This window comes from Megalopta genalis, chromosome 16 (genome assembly GCF_051020955.1).
Source record: "Megalopta genalis isolate 19385.01 chromosome 16, iyMegGena1_principal, whole genome shotgun sequence".
NCBI lineage: Eukaryota > Metazoa > Arthropoda > Insecta > Hymenoptera > Halictidae > Megalopta > Megalopta genalis.
The window spans coordinates 2,527,035-2,545,888 of record NC_135028.1 but is presented as its reverse complement, the minus strand read 5'-3'; the positions used below and the strand labels follow the sequence as shown (position 1 = coordinate 2,545,888).

Sequence of the window (18,854 nt, the reverse complement as noted above, 5' to 3'; positions counted from 1 at the left end):
CTTGTTCGTCGTAAAGGTTTTAAGAAGACATTACGAATCATGTCAACACAGATAGTGTTGCTAACAGAGCAAACTTCGAATCCGTCATGTGGAACGATCGGCTTTTTTCAGAGTTACACAAATTAATCGAGGAAAATTCGATCGTAATTATTATTGGATAAGTAATCAGCGTTTAGTGAGAGTGTAATACAAGTGGACGGTGGAATAATCTGTCTGGAGATATCCTTCTGTTTGTCTCCGTTGCATACAGATCAGTTGTGGAGTTCATCATACATTGTACGAGGTCAGTGCAGTATCCTCATCACACGTATGAAATGGATTTTGAACTAAATGATTGAATTTCGTATTAACTAAAAAAAACAAGTCCTTCAAATCCTTTAATTTGTTATCCATAACATTGCTTTGTTATTTATTATTTAAATTATAATATCATTTACATACTTCTACGGGGTTACTTATTGTTGATCTTCACTACACACACCGCATACAAATTTCATATGCATATATGAGACGTCATGCACACCAGAAAATTGAAACGGTTGTTATAGTTAAACTGTTTATTATTTCGGATCCGAAAGGTTAGTCAATATTCTTCAGACATTCTGAAATAAGGACGAACAGCGTTTTTCTTAAAATTATCACTGCATCGTAGTAAAAAAATACGCGTCCATTTTTTTTTTTAAATAAGTAAAATGAAACTACTTTTTCGTTATCGTTATATGTTGTTACCCCAAATTAAAATATAGAATTTTTTAAAGAATTATGCTGCATTTTAATCATCTACATCTTTTCTTAGTACAAATTAATGATACATATAACATTAGATTTTTGAGAGGCCAGAAATGGTACTAAACGTGGCTGGAACTAATGAACAAATGGCCAGAAACCGTGAGAGATGCGTATTTTACTATTTTCGTACTATAATCGTTCATTAATCACTTTGTTACCCTATTGTAAGTTAGATATTAACCCTTAGCACTCCGCACCATTCTGAACGTTGGCTAGCAGCTACTCGGCGCCACTTTTCGGCAGAAACGGGAATTTACAGACCCTCGTATTATTTAGTATAGTTTGGAACTAACTAACATATTATAATGATATTGGACTTATATGAATTTGGCTGGAACCGAGAAATTTGCAAAAAAATCAATATTTTATTTTTTATAATTTTGTTATTGTTTGTTTTATAATTTTATTTTGTTGTTGTAATCGGTATCTATGCGAACTCTTTCTCTCGTCGCCTTGTTGCTTGGACGATATCACTATCACTGCTATCAAAACGATAGACTAACTGTAGAAGAAAACCTTCTACATATCTATAGTAACATTTCTAACATATCTGTATAAACGTCTGTCTGCAGCTCATCTTCACTACTACTTGTGTCATGAGACTCATTCGTGTTTGAACGTTTTGCCATTGTTCTAATAAAAAATATGAATAAATACATAGGTTGAAAATTTCTAATTGTTATTACTAACTCACAAGATGATATTTACCAAACAAACTTTTACCAAACAATTTATTTATCAAGAGGAGAATCACTTTTCCGATTTTCTCACTCGTTAGATCTATCTATACCGCTCGACGCTTCAAACCAGACTGAGTTCAGATTTGAAAATCTTTTCCTCCAGATTTTATGATTATAAATCTCACTATACAGTGCGTGCTATGTTCGCATACCGATCTTTCTTCTACGGACTTGCCTTATCGCTCTTTTCAAGTGGCGTCCTTGAAATGCTCGGACCGTCGTGAGCACGCCTCTCACGTTCAAAACCTGCTGACATTTCTTGTATATATCTTAGTAATTTTACTGTATTTTGATTTGATTTCTTGTGCCATTTCAAGGGCAAACTTCAGAAAAACATGCATGTCTTAAAAAGTTGGGCTAAAATAACTCAATTCCCCGTAATCACTAATAAACTTTAATGTCCCACGAGAGGGGACAGCGGAGTGCAAAGTGTTAAACGTAAAGTAATTAAATAATCATATAAATTGATATAAATTCTTAATGTGCTCTCCTACCTTATTTTGTATGTCGATACTTTCTTCAAAACAAATTAAATGGTAATAAATATTATTTCTGTTATATCCTTCCGAAGTTTTTTTTCGTGGATTAATATTTCATTTTTTGTATTTAGAACCATTTTTTGTGGGCGATAGGGTTACCATGGAAATGTTTTGAAGGCTTTATTAATAACATTTGAATGCTTTTTCAGGGGATTAATTTGTTTGAATCAATATTTTCTGGATGTTTGTTTGGGTGAATTAATTGTTTTGATGATTTTGAAAACTTATTGTGGGCGAGTTGATCTCTCAGTGGGGATGAGTTCCGTCTGAATTGAAGCCCGCTGACGACACAACTTGTTGGTCAATGGCATCGCTAGATGCTATCAATCGATGGTTTTTCGGGTCAAACATCTTGCGAAACTCCGAGGAAGATTTGCCTGTCGAAAGTGTTACTAGCAGAGAGGATAGAGTAAACAATGGCAGTATGGAATTATGCAAGGATCTACGTCGTGTGTGAAACAAATTATTATATTCCTACGATCGCAAAAATTTTATGTTGGTTAGATTTGTAAACTAATAAAGAAAATAATCGTCCAGTAAATGCTGGACGATTAAGAACCGCGTTCAATCGATTGAAAGGAATCACCGCAAGGTAAATAACAGCAAACAATCGAAGACGCTGAACAATATTGGTTTCACGTACTTCAATCAGATGTATTTGCGGAAGAATGCATTTGCGCTACCGCGTGTCTGAAAAAACAATGGCGAATTGCGCAACGTTTTGCGAATGCATACTGAAGGCGATGGTTGTGAGGATATTTGCCAGGACCAATTACACGAACAAAATTTTATAATTCAGCAGTGTCGCTAAAAAAGGGAGATCATGTATTAATAGTCGACCTCTAAGCGTCGCGAAACCTATGGAGGTCAGGAACAATTAGTGAGGTGTATCCTGGCACCGACGAAATGGCCATGATAGCGAAGGTGAGCACCTCTCGACGGGTGAGTTCGTGCGACCAGTGAGAAAATTGATACAACTGCGAAATGAAAACGAAGTACAAAATTAGATTTAAGTTTTCGTATTCATCTATTTCTTTTTTATTTCCCTTTTATTTCTTTTTCTTCTCCTTTCTGCCTGAAGACGTAAAATTAAAATCTTTTAATTTGACAGGATTTATCTTGGGAATAATGTTCGTTAAGAATAGTCTATGGCAACTGCGTTGTGATTGTAAATACGAATTTATTATAATTGTATGCATATTGTAAGGGGAAAAGGAAAAGACGTGGGAACATGACGAGACGTAGCATGGAGTAACTATTACGCCGCTGTAAAAAATGCCAGAACCTCGTAGACTGGAAGCATGCGATTGTACAATGACACAGTGTTGTAACAAAGCCCTAGCGTGTAAAGGAAGATGCAAAGGGGAGTTATTCTCCCGCGTTATGTCAAGGTTACTAACATGCACGGGGAAACCAAAAGCTAGAACCGGAGCCGTCATGTTACAGGAAAAACGTCACGAAATTCGGCGAAAGTAAACAGAGCAGTTAGGAAATTTCGGAAAGGATAATGAAAAAAGCCTGGGTGAATGATTTCCGACTCTTTACGATACTGCAAGTAGTCGGCCAAGGAGATGTAGCGATGCGAAAAAAGTTCACCTTCGGCAGCCCAGCCGATAAATACACATCCTGTTGTCAATCAATTATTTTGAGAGTGTCATTTGTTTTGTTCATTAACAGTGTTCTTACATTTGAAATGTTTTTCTGGGTGGAATACGAACTTATGTCCACGGCTCCAAATTCTATCGCATAAGCTACGAAAGTATTTCACGACTGGATAAAAATGTTCTGCAGGTTTTAAACAATGTAGATAGCAGCCAGTACGATTTGTGACCATCAACTAACATTTTCACCTCGTAGTAAATATATGAGTCGGATATCTTATCTTTACTTCATTTTTCAATATCGAATGGAATATGCAAAATATGCAACATAGAAACTACATTTCTAAAATCTTCTAGTGACAGAAACAGTTTCTATCAGTATTGGTGATAATTGTATCTACTCCCTATGAGAATATGTTACGTTGTTGCAAAATTGCGACATCACTTCTCCGATGTAAACGGGTGTGGCATACGTCTGTGCAAGCTGCACATGTGTCATCTGCAATCTAGTTTCTAAGTTGAAAGTTCCTAATATAAATTTAGCCACTCTAGTATAGATCTCCCACGCGCAAACGCGCGTGCAAAAGCAAATAAAAAGTACATTGTTGAGATTAAACATATAATGTCTACACACAAACGAGCGTGACGAGCCATGGCCAGCTCTGACTGGACAAAGCAATATTTGCTTATGCCGATCGATGTTAAGTCAGCGGTGAGCTACTGCGAAGGATAGGGCTGCATCCGGAAACTGCAACCGACGTAGAATATTCTTCCGAATGGCCCCCCTGACCGATTATTACCAGCTTTTGAGGGAAGAGGGGGGGGGGGGTTATATATATAAAAACGCCAAATATAAAATTTTAACTTCGGGTTTTTATTAGTTCTTATTAATTTTTGAGATATTAACCAAAAATTATCTATTAATTCCTAATCTAGACATAACCTAACTATTCTAAATGTAATCATTAAAGTAATTCAATACAAAATAGTAGAAACTCTTTAGTAAAATCAATGCGTTCGTTGCGTTAAGCGTCGAAAATTTCAACAAGTCGACCGATCGAACCCCATCGAGCAATTTCGGCCAGGGGTGTCAGGGAAATCGCTAAAAGTACTAACGCGGTGTAAGGAAGCAAGGAGAGGCGCTTGAGAGTGCAAGTGAGAGTCACTCCCATTCCGCCTATAACTACCTCTCCGTGCCCCACTGCTACCGCACCGTCACTTGCATACCGTAGCTGGAGAAAGCAGAGAACCTACGTTCATATCGGCGGTACGACCCGCTGACACTTGTAAATTCTCTATCTTCTGAACGCATCAATTGCCAAAGTTAAAACTTCATATATAGAGTCTGCTCCCTATCCTCCCTTAAACCTCCAAATTTCACGTCGATCGGCAACGGGGGTCATTTGGAAGTACACCCCCGACGTGCTTGGAAAAACCATTCCCTTACCATCAACGCTTCATCAGGAAGGAAGATCGTCCCGCAGGGGAGGTAACTCAATTGCAGCTCTGAGGAGCCGCGCCGTTACCAGCATACCGTTCGATCTCTTACAGGCTTTTTATTCAACAGGTTGCTTTACGGTGAGCGTCGTCATGACTCGCTAGGGACGGCTCATGAGGACCGTCACCGTAGCCCCCTCTGGAGTCACCGTCGCTTGAAGACGAACGGTGCCTGCGCATCCAGTAGTGGGTGGTGGGTGGTGGTATTGCCTAATTCTGCGGAGGGGGGTTTGAGTTGTTTGGCTCTTTTGCCAGAAAAATTTTTATTTAGGGTCTTCAACACGTAGCTCCGTTTAGCTCTCGAGGTTGACTGCGTGCAATTTGAGGATTGGGGTGGGGGTCACGGCGGCTGTCAGCCACTGCTGGTGCTAGGTCCCAGGGTAGTTGGGTTGGTGGGATGGGGGTCTTGGATTAATGAGAAAGTCATCTTTGAACTTCATTACTTTTTCCGCGAAGCTGGCAAAATGCGGAAAGTTGTCTTTTCTAACTAGCTCACTGAGATGGCATGGCCAGTTTTCTTAGCTCGTAATTTTTGTACGAGTTCTGTTCTTTGATCCAAGATGAACGGGCAGTCAAAGATGATATGTCGGGCAGTATCTGTGGATCCACAGGAACACACATCGTCGGCTGAGATTTTAAGGGCATGTAATTTTTGCTTGATGCGTCAGTGAGCTGCCAGGAGTTGGGTGACGTAGAAGTTTAGTTTAATGGTTTTGTTCTCGATTCTGGTAAGTGTGCTGCTGAAGAAGTCGTGGGTGATCCCGCCAGTGACAGAATCACCTCACTCCTTTTGCCAGATGGTTAGTGTTTAATTCCTAATTATTTTTTATCTTTCTGCAATTTCTTTGGGAGATATATCTGTTTGGTGTGGTGTGGATTGAAGGTCTCCTATGGTGAAGAGTCTCCAATCCTGAGATGGAAATTTGTTTTACGCTTTTTTAATAAAAGATCTATGGGGATGGCTCCGGCTATAACAGTTAGAGCATCGTTAGATGTGGCGCAGTAGGCACGAGTGGTGCTGATAAGGGCGTGTCTCTGAGACTGCTTGAGTTTCTTAATGTGCCACTTGTTTAGTCTATCGGTCCAACTGACAGCTGCATATGTAATAATTGGGACCTACAGACCTTTATACTGTACCTTCCTAATCGTCTCTCGTAAATTTTTCCTTTACGACAGCCCTAATAAACACCAAATGTGCATCAGAACTCCTGTCCTTCGCTAATCCTCAAAAACTCCCTTAAAAACACTCCCAATAAAGCAATTATCCGAATCTTTGCACATCTCGACTCGCACAGACCTTTCCTTTCTTCCCCTTCCAAGAGAATTTCATCTTTTCCCTTCTTATGACTATCCTCGCAAACACTATAAAAAAGGCAAAAGGTAACTCCGCAAAAGCAGTTAATTGAGTCACTCAAGTCGAATCCCAGTCGGTCCGGACAGTTCCAAAAACTCTGTACATCTCCACACTACGCTAGCCGCGTCCGCGCACGTTCATAAACAGGAATAAACACTATAACTAAAGACAAAACATTTTGATTCACTTTCATTCCCCGCTAAAATACATTATTTCCATACTATTGTAATTAAGACCCCCAATGGGTCTTAACGATGCAGGGGGCAAAATGTATTCCAAGGTACACCTAATGCCCCACCTATTCCATAGGTGGAATTGGACAGGTAGACTTATATAACCCTATAGAGGTTGCTAGGGTATTATCTGGTTTTTATTATCATTGCTGAACGATAGCGGCCCACCAGATATTATCGAAGGCGCTGCTTATGTCGAAGAGGAGGGCAATAGCGTATTCGTCGGTCTTGCTCTGAGTTAAATCACGCAGCTAGAGGATTGCGTGTTCAATGGAGAGCCCGGTTTTGAAGCCGTACTGGGATTTAGAAGCTAAGGGGTTCCTGTTGAAAATGTCTAAAAGTCTGTTGACGACAAGCCTTTCGAAAGTTTTGCTTATGACCGGTAGGGGACAGATAGGTCCGTAGGATTTGGGATCTGTTCTGGGTTTCTCCTCGCTCTCCAGGAGGATTTGAACGACTATTATTTTTCAAATGTTTGGAAATTTACCGCGGGCGAGTCAGCTATTGAAGAGGGGGATGATGTCTCGATCGAGGAGATGTCATGTCTGTTTCAGAATGATAACCTCCATCAGGCCAGGGACGTTTGGAATGTCTGGGATGATTTTGGAGTTGAACCGAGTTTCTTTGTACAGGGTGGTGTCTGCGTCGGAAGTGTCATCGGGGATTAGGAAATGGAAGAAAGTCCTACTCGTTTCTTGCCACGAAGTGGTTTGTTTATTTACGGTTGAGATGCTTTCGGGAACTTCTTCTGCGCGGATTTTTTTAAATATTGATTTATAGGGGATACCTCATAGGTTTGTATAGCCTTGATTTGAGATAAATTTCCTCCAACTTAGGAGCTTAGATTTGTGGATGATGGCGGAAACTAAATTTTTAAGATTTCTTTGCAGATGGCATTATATTCCGCTTGGTACATCTTTTTGGAGTAGCGGACCTCAGTTCTGAGGGTGGTGAGTTGCGGAGTCCACCTCAAGACGAATCGCGGGAATCTAACTTCCTTTGGGATCGCAGAGAGTTGGAGGTTGCTAGAATTATTTCTTGAATGTTTTTGCTAAGGGTTTCGAGGTCGACTAAGTGCGGATCCTCCGAGAGATTTTTCCCAGTTTGCTCTCTTCGTATTGTAACAGGAGTGCGATTTGTTCATGGTGTGTGTTGAGGAGTATTAATGTTAGAGGTAATGAGGTTGTGGTCGCTGGATGTGCTATCTGCGTGTACTTCTGGATGTGATTAGATTGTAGGAGCTGTTCGAGGAAAGGGTTATATCGAAGTTTGACTGGTTATGGGCGTTATTGAAGGTTGGTAGTTCTGAATGTTTGTTAATAGTGTGCAGTTGAGACTAGGTAATGAAATCCTCCATCATTTGGTACAACCATCGATAAGATTTTGATTGCCTATTGTGTGGAATATGGTCAAGAGGTGGTGGAGATAGGACTATATTTTGTCGCTGTACTGAAGATACATGTTAACAATTATTAATCTCAAATTTTTGGCTGTGACCTCAATGCAGATGCAGTGGGTATTGCATAGGTTTTTAAATCTGAGAATGGTTAGTGATGGATTCCTAATTATTATCGCCGCTGTGACGCTTTCCGGGCCAGGAAGGTTGTAGAATTTCTTTCTATTGGTTACGATTCTAGAATTGCGGCCAAAACTGCTGAGGGCATTGCGAAACGAGTAGAGTCTTTGGATTGCGAGGATGTCGACTTTTCCTCGGAGGCGTAAACTTTGAGTTTCTCTAGAGCCGATTTGGAGTTCTGTGCATTTATTTGTGCCATCTTAATGGTGGGCCTGTATTTGGGGGTGTTTGGCTTGGGGTGTTACACTTTGGGTGTTACACCATAATCGACCATCTGATTAATGGCCGCTATATAAACTGGGCACTCCCTATCGGTGATTGGGTGAGTGGCGGGTTTGCCGAACTTTTTGCAGTTGTGACAATGAGACGGTTGGGCCTTAATTGGACTGGTTTTAAATGTGCGGCCTTGTTCAGCGCAGTAACCACAAATGTCCTTTTTGACAAAGCAGTACTTGATCTTGTGACCAAAGCTGTGGCATTTGTAACAGCGGGTGGCTTCTGCGAAGTCGTTAACGCGGCAGCAACTCCAGCCGACGTAAACGCGTTCCTTTTCGATGAATAGATCTTGGACTTACTTGGATACCTCAAGTATCCAATTGAATTTGTCTTTTGTTTCTGTCGCCGGATTTGAAAGCAAGTTTAATCTGCAGGTTGCTCTTATCGGGGGGCATCAAGATTTTGACTTATTACCGCGCAGAGGGTGGCTTCGTGGTTTCCAAATTTCGGAATAGCGTATAAGATGATTCTCGGGTTTCTCTTAAGGTGTGCGCCTACTATCAGGCCAGCCGCTTTTAGCTACGGTTGCCTTGCAGAGGTGATGAATCTGTTTTCTTGGTAGATTCTACAAAGATGCCGTTGCCTTGGATTCTCCTGACATTTATTATTTTTAGTTTGCTCTCTGATTTCGATACCAATTTGAGAACCGCCTCTTTTGTCTTATCACTAGACTCGAAGACTTTGGGATCCTGTGGGAGGATTATGATGGCACTAGGGAAGTCCTGCTTCAAGTTAGAAAGTACGGCGATCTTGGATTTTACTCCGACCCTCTCAGCGTATGTGGTGGGTTGGGAGGGTTCCTTCGGAGACTGGCACTTTTCAGTCACCGTTTCAAGTGTTCTGCGTTGCTGCTTATTTTCAGAACGGATGGCCTTAATTTGTCCATCTGGGTTGCTGCAACAGAGAAGGGACTCGGCGAGGATGTTCTGGAGCTTTGCAACATTATTGGCAATGAACTTGGTCAACTCAGGGTTATCACGGTCCATTAAGAAGCTAAGGTGGCTCATGTTTATTTTTTAATGTAACTCATTGATTTGGTAGGTTTCTGGGGGATCGCGAGTTCAAGAGTAATCCCAAAATCGTCATCTGACCGACATTCTACATTTCCTTCTCACCTGAATGAAGCCTTCGGTGTCGGTGGTGTCCTCGTGGATGATTTCTATCGTACGTTCGATAACATCGTGTGCTAGAACTGCTGCTGGGGGTCTGATTTTTGATAGCTTGTTTGCGTACAGCGATCGCAGGCAAGATAAGATGACGGAAAGATAGCGTCCAGTACAGCTTTAAAGATGGCGGCTGCGTGGCGTCGGGTTTATTAAATCCGAATTTCTGGACAAATGCACACTCGAAAACACAACAAGACTATATCTACGCCTATCTACGTACTATAACACCCATAAATGAAGGCAATATTTTTGCTAAGCTCTAGCGAATTTTATCGCCAGATGAAATTTGACGCGTCACGCCGAGAACACCATCGACCGACGCGATCAAATTTTTTGTGATAAATTCCAAAGTCTTTAGAATATCACCAAACCTTTTACGTAGAAATGTTCAATTTCACTTCAGCAACACATTGAACTACTTTATTTATTTATTACTATAGAAAAAACCATTGGGATTGCCCTAGAAATGCGGAGCGACGTGACAACGCGTCTACATTATGCGACACCTAGCGGCCGTTGAGATTAAACAGAACGCATCTTATTACTACCGAGAAGGATGTCGAAGACCGCCCCGGTCGCCGTGAGCAACTGCAGTTATGACGAAATCGGAATCGGTATCAGGCCAATGGTCATCCGTCAGACGGTCCTGCCAAATTCTCCTTTCACGTGATTAAGCAGGCCAATAGTGGCTAAGTCCCGACAATGAGTAAGGTTGAGTACAATATGGCTGTTCATACGCAGTCCCACCTGGTCGATCATGTGCCGATCAATGCCGATGCGACTCCATTCACTCATTCATCTTAAGCGATTGTGAGCGATTGTGAATGATCCTGAGCACATCTACGCGAGTACTGAGTGAGCACATTGACACAATGAACACCGTCATTCCATTATTCTGAACAAGTGATCCTGAGCGAGCAAATCGACACACACACACACACACACAAGCATTTCATTTCTATTAATTCCCTGAAAGAGGTGATTCCTGACGTCATTGGATATAACTTTTTCTTTGACGCAAACACTATTCGCGGCTTTGTTTACGAGTTATTGATGAATATCACTGATCAACGTGAGGTGCGATCAGCTGGCGCGAGCGGCCGAGGCCAGCAACTGTGGGGCTTGATGCCGAGGAGGCGAACAGTTTAAGCTTGTTCCCACGCTCGAACATGAACAAGCCGATCTACGTGAAACTGTACGTATTTTATTTACTACGATACAGTGATAATTTTTAAAAAAGCAGTGTTCATCCTTATTTCGGAATGTCTGAAGAATGTTGACTAATTTTTCGGATCCGAAGTAATCAGTAGTCATAACAACTGTTTCAATTTTCTCTCATATGTGCCATATGAAATTTTTATGTGATGTGTACACTGAAGATTAACAATAAATAATCCTGTAGACGTACGTAAATGATATTATAATTTAAATAATAAATAACAAAGCAATGTTATTGATAACAAATTAAAGGATTTGAAGGACTTGTTTTTTTTTAGTTAATACGAAATTCAATCATTTAGTTCAAAATCCATTTCATACGTGTGATGAGGATACTGCACTGACCTCGTACAATGTATGATGAACTCCACAACTGATCTGTATGCAACGGAGACAAACAGAAGGATATCTCCAGGCAGATTATTCCACCGTCCACTTGTATTACACTCTCACTAAACGCTGATTACTTATCCAATAATAATTACGATCGAATTTTCCTCGATTAATTTGTGTAACTCTGAAAAAAGCCGATCGTTCCACATGACAGATTCGAAGTTTGCTCTGTTAGCAACACTATCTGCGTTGACATGATTCGTAATGTCTTCTTAAAACCTTTACGACGAACAAGAATAATTAAGAAAATCGTATTATAATACTCTCTCATTCTCGAATGTTATTTACAGAACGTACCGTTTCTAAATAGTTTTAAAATATTGTTTTTGTTTTGCACATGTCGCACGTACCATATGTTACGTGTAAAATAAAGTAAAGATAATATATCCGAATGTAGAATTCCTTTTGTCGTATAGCATTCTATGAAAACTATCAGAAAATTCTAACAATAGTATAAAGTATCGCATATAAATTTTAATGGCACTATAAAAATTATCTTTAAACTTACACGTGTTTCTAAAATCGTGTACACCGTGAGTGGCAGTGTCATTAAATATATCATAATGTTAGTGGAGTGAATATATAAACAACGTCGGAAAAACATTCGTGCATGTTAAACGAAACGTTGAATCGTCTATTGGGAAACATGTTCAAAGTAGTTCGTTCCACTTCCGTGCTTACTACTGTCCTTTTAATTTTAGGATTTTTCTGGATTGCAACGACAGAGGTAAGTGGATCAAATGTTATTGCTAATCCAAATATATCAATAATAATGCTACGGCTCTTTCTAGGCATTAGTGTGCAATTGTGAAGCACCTGTAGGTCGACGATGTCGGGTAAAATTATATTGAATTATTTAATACACAGGCTGTCCCAGAATTCTCGTTACGCTCTGAACTTCCTCTGTGAGAAAGGGGTGATGTCTAAGGTGATTTGAAGTCAGTTTTTCCCAAGCGACAATGTTGACCGTGACTTCTTTAGCGAGTTATTAATGAAACATAGGAACTAATTAAATAGCAACTATAGTGGTTGAATTCGACTGTGATAGTGAGCTCAACACAGTATTGGCGTATAACCGCGTCCGCTGTACGCGTGCTGCGATGTTGATACGTATCGTGATGGAGAAAGTTTCTACAAATGATATCTAGAATCACGCCTTTCCAGGTCTAATGAGAATTTTGGGAGTCCTATATTATAATTCATGTGTTACGAATACTAATGTTAATATTTCTATATTTTGTTCTCAGCGCCAATGTCAAGGTTAAGGAGAATTGAAGATACATTCATAATTACAAATGATACACATTGAAGATACATAAAATGGTAGCTCATCGATGACAATTAGACTGTGTATTTGGATTTGTTTAACATGTGGAAGGTGTGATCTGAATCACATGTAAAAATAAAGACTTCTCATAATGATGAATATTGTTTTATGGACCCAAATTTGAAGCCTAACATTATCACTGTTACATTCCATCGTCGCCATACTTTGTTTCCTGTGATGGAATGTAGACCGTAAGTATGATAAACAGAAGCAATCAAAGGTACAGGGAAAATTTAGGAAAGTGAGAACTGAAAATGGGATGCTATTAACTCGTAATTATTTTTCTTCTATAATGTGACATTGCAGAAATTTGTTAGACCACGCACACACTACAGACAACTGAGAGCAATTCCTCGAGGAGGATTAGAGTTAAGATTTTGATTCGAGACTGATTCAAATTATGCGCGGGGGTTTATCAGCAGTACGCGCGCGCGATGGCTACTACACCCCCCCCCCCCAGAGAGTGATTGACAAATCGCGAAACAATTGTAACCTCACATACATACGTACGTACATACATTCGTTTGTCGCTTAATAAGAATAACCCAACTATTACAACGTCACCTTTAACATAGTACGCATTAAAAACATCTAATTTTGGCGATCTGTGATCGTTCGGAGAATCTAACGCGTCTTCCGGAGCGTCTAATCTGACCCCTTAACTGCGATACAGGCGTCGGCCTTGGTGTTCGTGTCTAGGGCCTGTGCTCCTTCAACTGTATCTGCGACTATGTACGCTGGTTTTAACCAATCGATAGTGATGATCACCGACTTGCCTTTAATTTCTATGGTAAAGTTTTTGGACTTTTTCGCAACGAGTTGCGAACCGTACAGTTTCGAACGAATACTTCAATAGTCACTGCTAAATCCTTAAGTATAAAAATTCGCTTCGCTCCATGGTGACTACCCGGAGCTGGTGTAATTCCACGGAAGTGTTGACACACTTCTTTGACAAAATCGGCCACATCGTGATTTGTTTCGGTCGGCTGCAACGATAGAAACTCGCCAGATAGTCGCAGCGTCCCACCATATACTAGCTCTGCAGTCGTGGCCTTGACATTTTCATTCCAGGCATCGTACTAGTAAAATAGTAGGAAGAATTTTCGTGCCTTTAATTGGCTGCAAACGCTCCATCATACCGTTCGCTGCTGGGTGATATGCCGGTGTCCTTAAATGTGATGTACCTGTCAAGATGCTTGATTGCTTGAACAAGTACGGTTTAAACTGTCTCCCTTGGTCCGTTGCTACGCGCAAAAGAGTCCCGAAGCGCGTAATCCATCCCTCATAAAATGCTCGTGCGACCGCGGAAGCCTTTTGGTTTTTTAAGAGGAATGCTTCTGGCCATCGGGTGAAACGGTAGACACAGGTGACAGGTTACAATACCTGTACCCCTCAGAGATTCCAACAATACGATATCTATGTGTACGTGTTCGAACCTTCCCAAGGATATGAATTATCCCGTTGGCGCATGCACGGGTCTAGACACTTTGGAACGCTGGCACGGAATGCACGCCAGCCCCCAACGTCTACAATCAGCCTTTATTGACAGCCGCATGTACCGTTCCGTCATTAATTTTATTGCTGCATTAATTCCGGGATGCGTGAGCCTATGTACAATATTAAAATCGGTGCGCTGGAATGATTTTCTTATGAAAGGTCTTATCAAGGCTGTTGATGCATCACAAAAAACTACACTGTTTGTGCCGGGAATTGCCACTTTCTTTAAACGTAACCTAATCTCCGTTTCTTCTCGCAAATACGCTCGGAGTTCTACATGCGACTCCTGTGATCCCTGTTAGTGTTTCATAGTTAAGAAGTTCCTCCACTTCCTCAATCCTGGACAAGGTATCGGCCACGATGTTGTCCTTACGGACCAAGTGACGGATATCGGTCGAAAATTGTCCGGAATTGACTGTTCTGGCTTTTGCTGAAAGGCGAATACGATCGGCTTATAGTACATAAGAATCGTGAACGTACGACCCTCTATCATATGCCTGAAATGTTTAATCGCGAGACAGATGGCCAGCAGTTCTCTATCATAGGTTCCGTAATTGGACTCGGCAGGGCTAAGCTTTTTTGAAAAAAAGCCCAACGGCTCCCAACCCTTGTCTGTGTTCTGTTGGAGGACTGCTCCAACGTTCAATCCGAGGCGTCGCAGGTAAGCACAAGTGAAGCGTTGACCTGGCCCGTTGTTTCTGCAATCGCATATGCCAGGTTGGCCACTTCGTCGAGTTCCACGTCTTTTTGTGTGGCTAAAATGACTTCCATATTTGTAGGTATTCTCCCCATCCAGAGTGAACACAGAACGTTATTGGAGACTGTGGTCCCGACCGTCCTTTCAGATACCGCAGAAACCATGACGGTTCTCGATCGCCGATCTCTTTCGATTCGAAGAGACGTCGGGTCTTCTGAACAATCGTTGAATGGCTGCTACTCAATTTGCGACGAAGGTCTTCCACTGTCGCAAATGTCCCTGTACCCAGTCCAGGGTAACCCGCAAGTCGATCCACAGATGTACTGGGATGTTTGGGCATTGTAGAACCGCCAGGACATGGTGAGTCAAATTAGCCAACAAATGTGCACAGTTCAATTCCAACCGTGAAAGTGTCAACTTTTCTAAGGGTGCAACCTTCGTCTTGGCTGCTTGTGGACGTGGCCATCAACATTGGTGTGGTGGACGTAAATCACCGTCGCGTAGGCCACTTGAGACGCGTCCGTGAAGCCATGAAGCTTGACCGTGGAGCTTGACTGGCTCTGAAGTGCAGTGCTAGCGCGGGACGAGGAGCCCATCAAGCTGAGGAAGTTCTCGTGTATACCTGGTCCATTGTCTTGCCTTGCGTTCTGACAATGGGCTGTCCCAGTCGCCCTTAACAAGTCAAAGTGATTGTAAGAGGATCTTAGCACTAATGACGACGGGAGTCAACCAACCTGAGGGATCCAATAGACGCGCAGTCCGACAAAGTCTCTATCCTCAGAGACACCACATCTTTAGTAGTAGACTACAGTAGAGCAGGTAAAGCTTGCTCTTGCAAAGATGGCAAACGTTGACGACACCCTGAACGACCTGGTGGACTCCAGCGCTCTTAGCGATCGTTCCCATCCTGTCGCTGGACTACCTCGAGCACCTCGACACAGTGAATGCGTCCCTCCAAGAACATCCGCATCTGCTCCAACGTTGGCAACTTGGTTCTGCTTTTAATATGCCGCTCCTACTCTTGGCGTGTCAGGCGATCGAGCATTTACACCGTGAGGTGGACTACCCAGTCCTCGGAGCTTCGGACCTAGGACTGTTTATTGTGTTGAGTCGAACCGCTAAGTTCGACTTTGTGTATAAGAACTCTGGGGCGACATTAGTTTTGTACACTGGCCCAGGTGATACCAATAATTATATATAACACTGTCCGACACGATTTTTGGGTTCCTATAGCCACTATGAAATTCTTGTAGAGCTTCAATCCCTGAACAAGAATCCGAAAACCGAATTGCTCCATCACCCTCAGTTTTTTAAATAAACGAACTTTTGTAAAAACCCAAAATTTTCGACAAAAATGAGGTATTGCATGAAAAGTACAAACACGCTAGAAAGTTCTAATCAATCTCAAAAGATAGAGGAAAGTTTTCCGAATATAGTGGCATGCAATTTATTAATTGTTTTTGGTCCTAAATAGCAATAAATTAATGTCAAAGTTTAAAAAAGTGTCGACGTGCGCAGTTTCTGCGCAATGTTTTTGTATTTTTACGAAAAGTTTTTTGTTCGGCACGAAAACTTTACCCAGGATCGGATTCTGTAAACATTTCTGAAGAAGAAACGGCCCGTTAAAAGTGTCGGAACGATATACATTTCGACAACATGTACACGACGTTTTGCCGCCATGAGCTTCGCTGCTCGCTTCTCTCTGTCCGACAGGGCCGAAGCTATGGGTAATCAACACCGATGGAGGGATCCAATGGGGTACCCACTTTTCGTAAATAATATTTGAATTCTTTTTAGTACTTAAATGTTCTGTTTTTTTTTACATATTTCTGTGGATAATAATCACCAAACTGTGATATATTTCACAAAAAAAATCAGAACCAGAGTATTTGGAGTTGGTAACGAAAGTATTCTAACACTAGTATAATTTTGACTTCTAGATCATATAATTAAATAAATATTTAAATATATATTTAACAATATATTTCAAGAAGTTTAACGTTTTGAAAATGATTATTTATTCATGATCGAATTATCGTTATAATTTAAATGATAACTGTATACATGATATACTTGTAATTCGAACAAATTCAGAATAAAATGAATATTTTTTGTTCATTATTTTTCTTTTATCATTTCTCCATTTTTAATTTATGATTCACAGTTTGGTGATTATTATCCATAAAAATATGTAAAAGAAGACAGCACATTGAAGTACTAAAAAAAATGGCACGCCTCACACGCTAAGTGGGTGCCCCATTGGATCCCTCCATCGGTGTTGATTACGCGTAGCTTCGGCCCTGTCGGACAGAGAGAAGCGAGCAGCGAAGCTCATGGCGGCAAAACGTCGTGTACATGTTGTCGTCGAACATTTTCTCGATCTACTCGAAATGTATATCGTTCCGACACTTTTAACGGGCCGTTTCTTCTTCAGAAATGTTTACAGAATCCGATCCTGGGTAAAGTTTTCGTGCCGAACAAAAAACTTTTCGTAAAAATACAAAAACATTGCGCAGAAACTGCGCACGTCGACATTTTTTTAAACTTTGACATTAATTTATTGCTATTTAGGACCAAAAACAATTAATAAATTGCATTCCACTATATTCGGAAAACTTTCCTCTATCTTTTGAGATTGATTAGAACTTTCTAGCGTGTTTGTACTTTTCATGCAATACCTCATTTTTGTCGAAAATTTTGGGTTTTTACAAAAGTTCGTTTATTTAAAAAACTGAGGGTGATGGAGCAATTTGGTTTTCGGATTCTTGTTCAGGGAGTGAAGCTCTACAAGAATTTCATAGTGGCTATAGGAACCCAGAAAAAAAGTTTGATTTTGTCGGACAGTGTAATAAATACGCCGCGGTTCGGGCGGCCTTTCAACAGGGAATGCGTTACCTTAAGACTGTAAGAAAGTTACTTTTGTATCGTTAGCATACCTGCAATATCAGTATTTTATTTTGTTATTAAAGAATAACTATTCTTGTTTGTTAATTTTGGAACTAGCGCGTGTTGAAATTCATTTGATTCGCCTACTCCCCCGCCGAGCACGAACCATGGTGTTACAAAACTATCAACAAGATAATATTATGTCAACAAAAGAATATTTACTTTCCAGGAAAAATACAATCGTGAATAATGAGGACGTCACAAGAGATATTTATTTCTCACAAGATAAGATGTGAGTGTATTTAGTATTAGTAAGAAGTGTATTTAGAAGCAAATCCAAAAATTTATACATATATTTATTGTCAGAAGAAATAAATTATTCTATACCATGTAACTACACGCTACAAAAGAAAAGGGGCACAACATCGATAACTTTGAGTATAACCAGACTTACAGGAATAACCAGGAATAACCAGACTTACAAACCAAAAATACGAATAGATCTACTTCCAGAAATAAAAGAACATGTGACAACATATTAATGAAATAACAATTGTGCCAAAATTATTTTCTTTATACATTTTATTTCACAATATTTTCTAAATATTTTAAAAACACTTCTAAAAAGATTCTACGAAAATATCACTGATTGTTATATAAGGATTTAAATAAAAGTGATTCAAAACTTTAAAGATTTATAGTACTCAGCGAGGAGATTATAAAATGTCCAACTAATGTGTGTCCAAAAGCAAATTCATTCGACAGAGAATCAACTTTCAGTATCTAAGGATATTCAATGTGAAGTGATAATGTTACTAGATGCAAATTGAATACAAACCTTCTTCTTCACAGTAAGTTTTGGAATAATAAGTTTAGTATACACCAATTACAATAAATTAAGAATAGACCATTTTGTTTCTAAGTGTCCCTTTAAAAAGGGACACTGTTTACCAACCTACTACATACTACGAAACTTATTATGACAAAGTAGATTTGTATTAAACTTGCATTTATGAAAAAATCCTTGTTGATGCCAATCTAATAATCTAGTGTTGACAACCTCGA

General features: G+C 40.3%; 2 long non-coding RNA genes across 2 annotated transcripts; one reads left to right on the top strand and one right to left on the bottom strand.

Moving 5' to 3' along the window:
* Positions 1–11,093: 11,093 nt before the first annotated feature.
* On the bottom strand, positions 11,094–11,763 carry LOC143260652 (uncharacterized). Its single transcript, XR_013034934.1, has 2 exons — positions 11,680–11,763; positions 11,094–11,601 (listed from the first exon to the last, which is right to left on the bottom strand). It is a non-coding gene; the product is annotated as an uncharacterized LOC143260652 (long non-coding RNA).
* A 205-nt stretch (positions 11,764–11,968) lies between these two features.
* Positions 11,969–17,902, top strand: LOC117223136 (uncharacterized). Its single transcript, XR_004490862.2, has 6 exons — positions 11,969–12,109; positions 12,174–12,218; positions 12,630–12,900; positions 13,016–14,867; positions 14,986–15,263; positions 15,331–17,902. It is a non-coding gene; the product is annotated as an uncharacterized LOC117223136 (long non-coding RNA).
* The last annotated feature ends 952 nt before the right edge of the window (positions 17,903–18,854 follow it).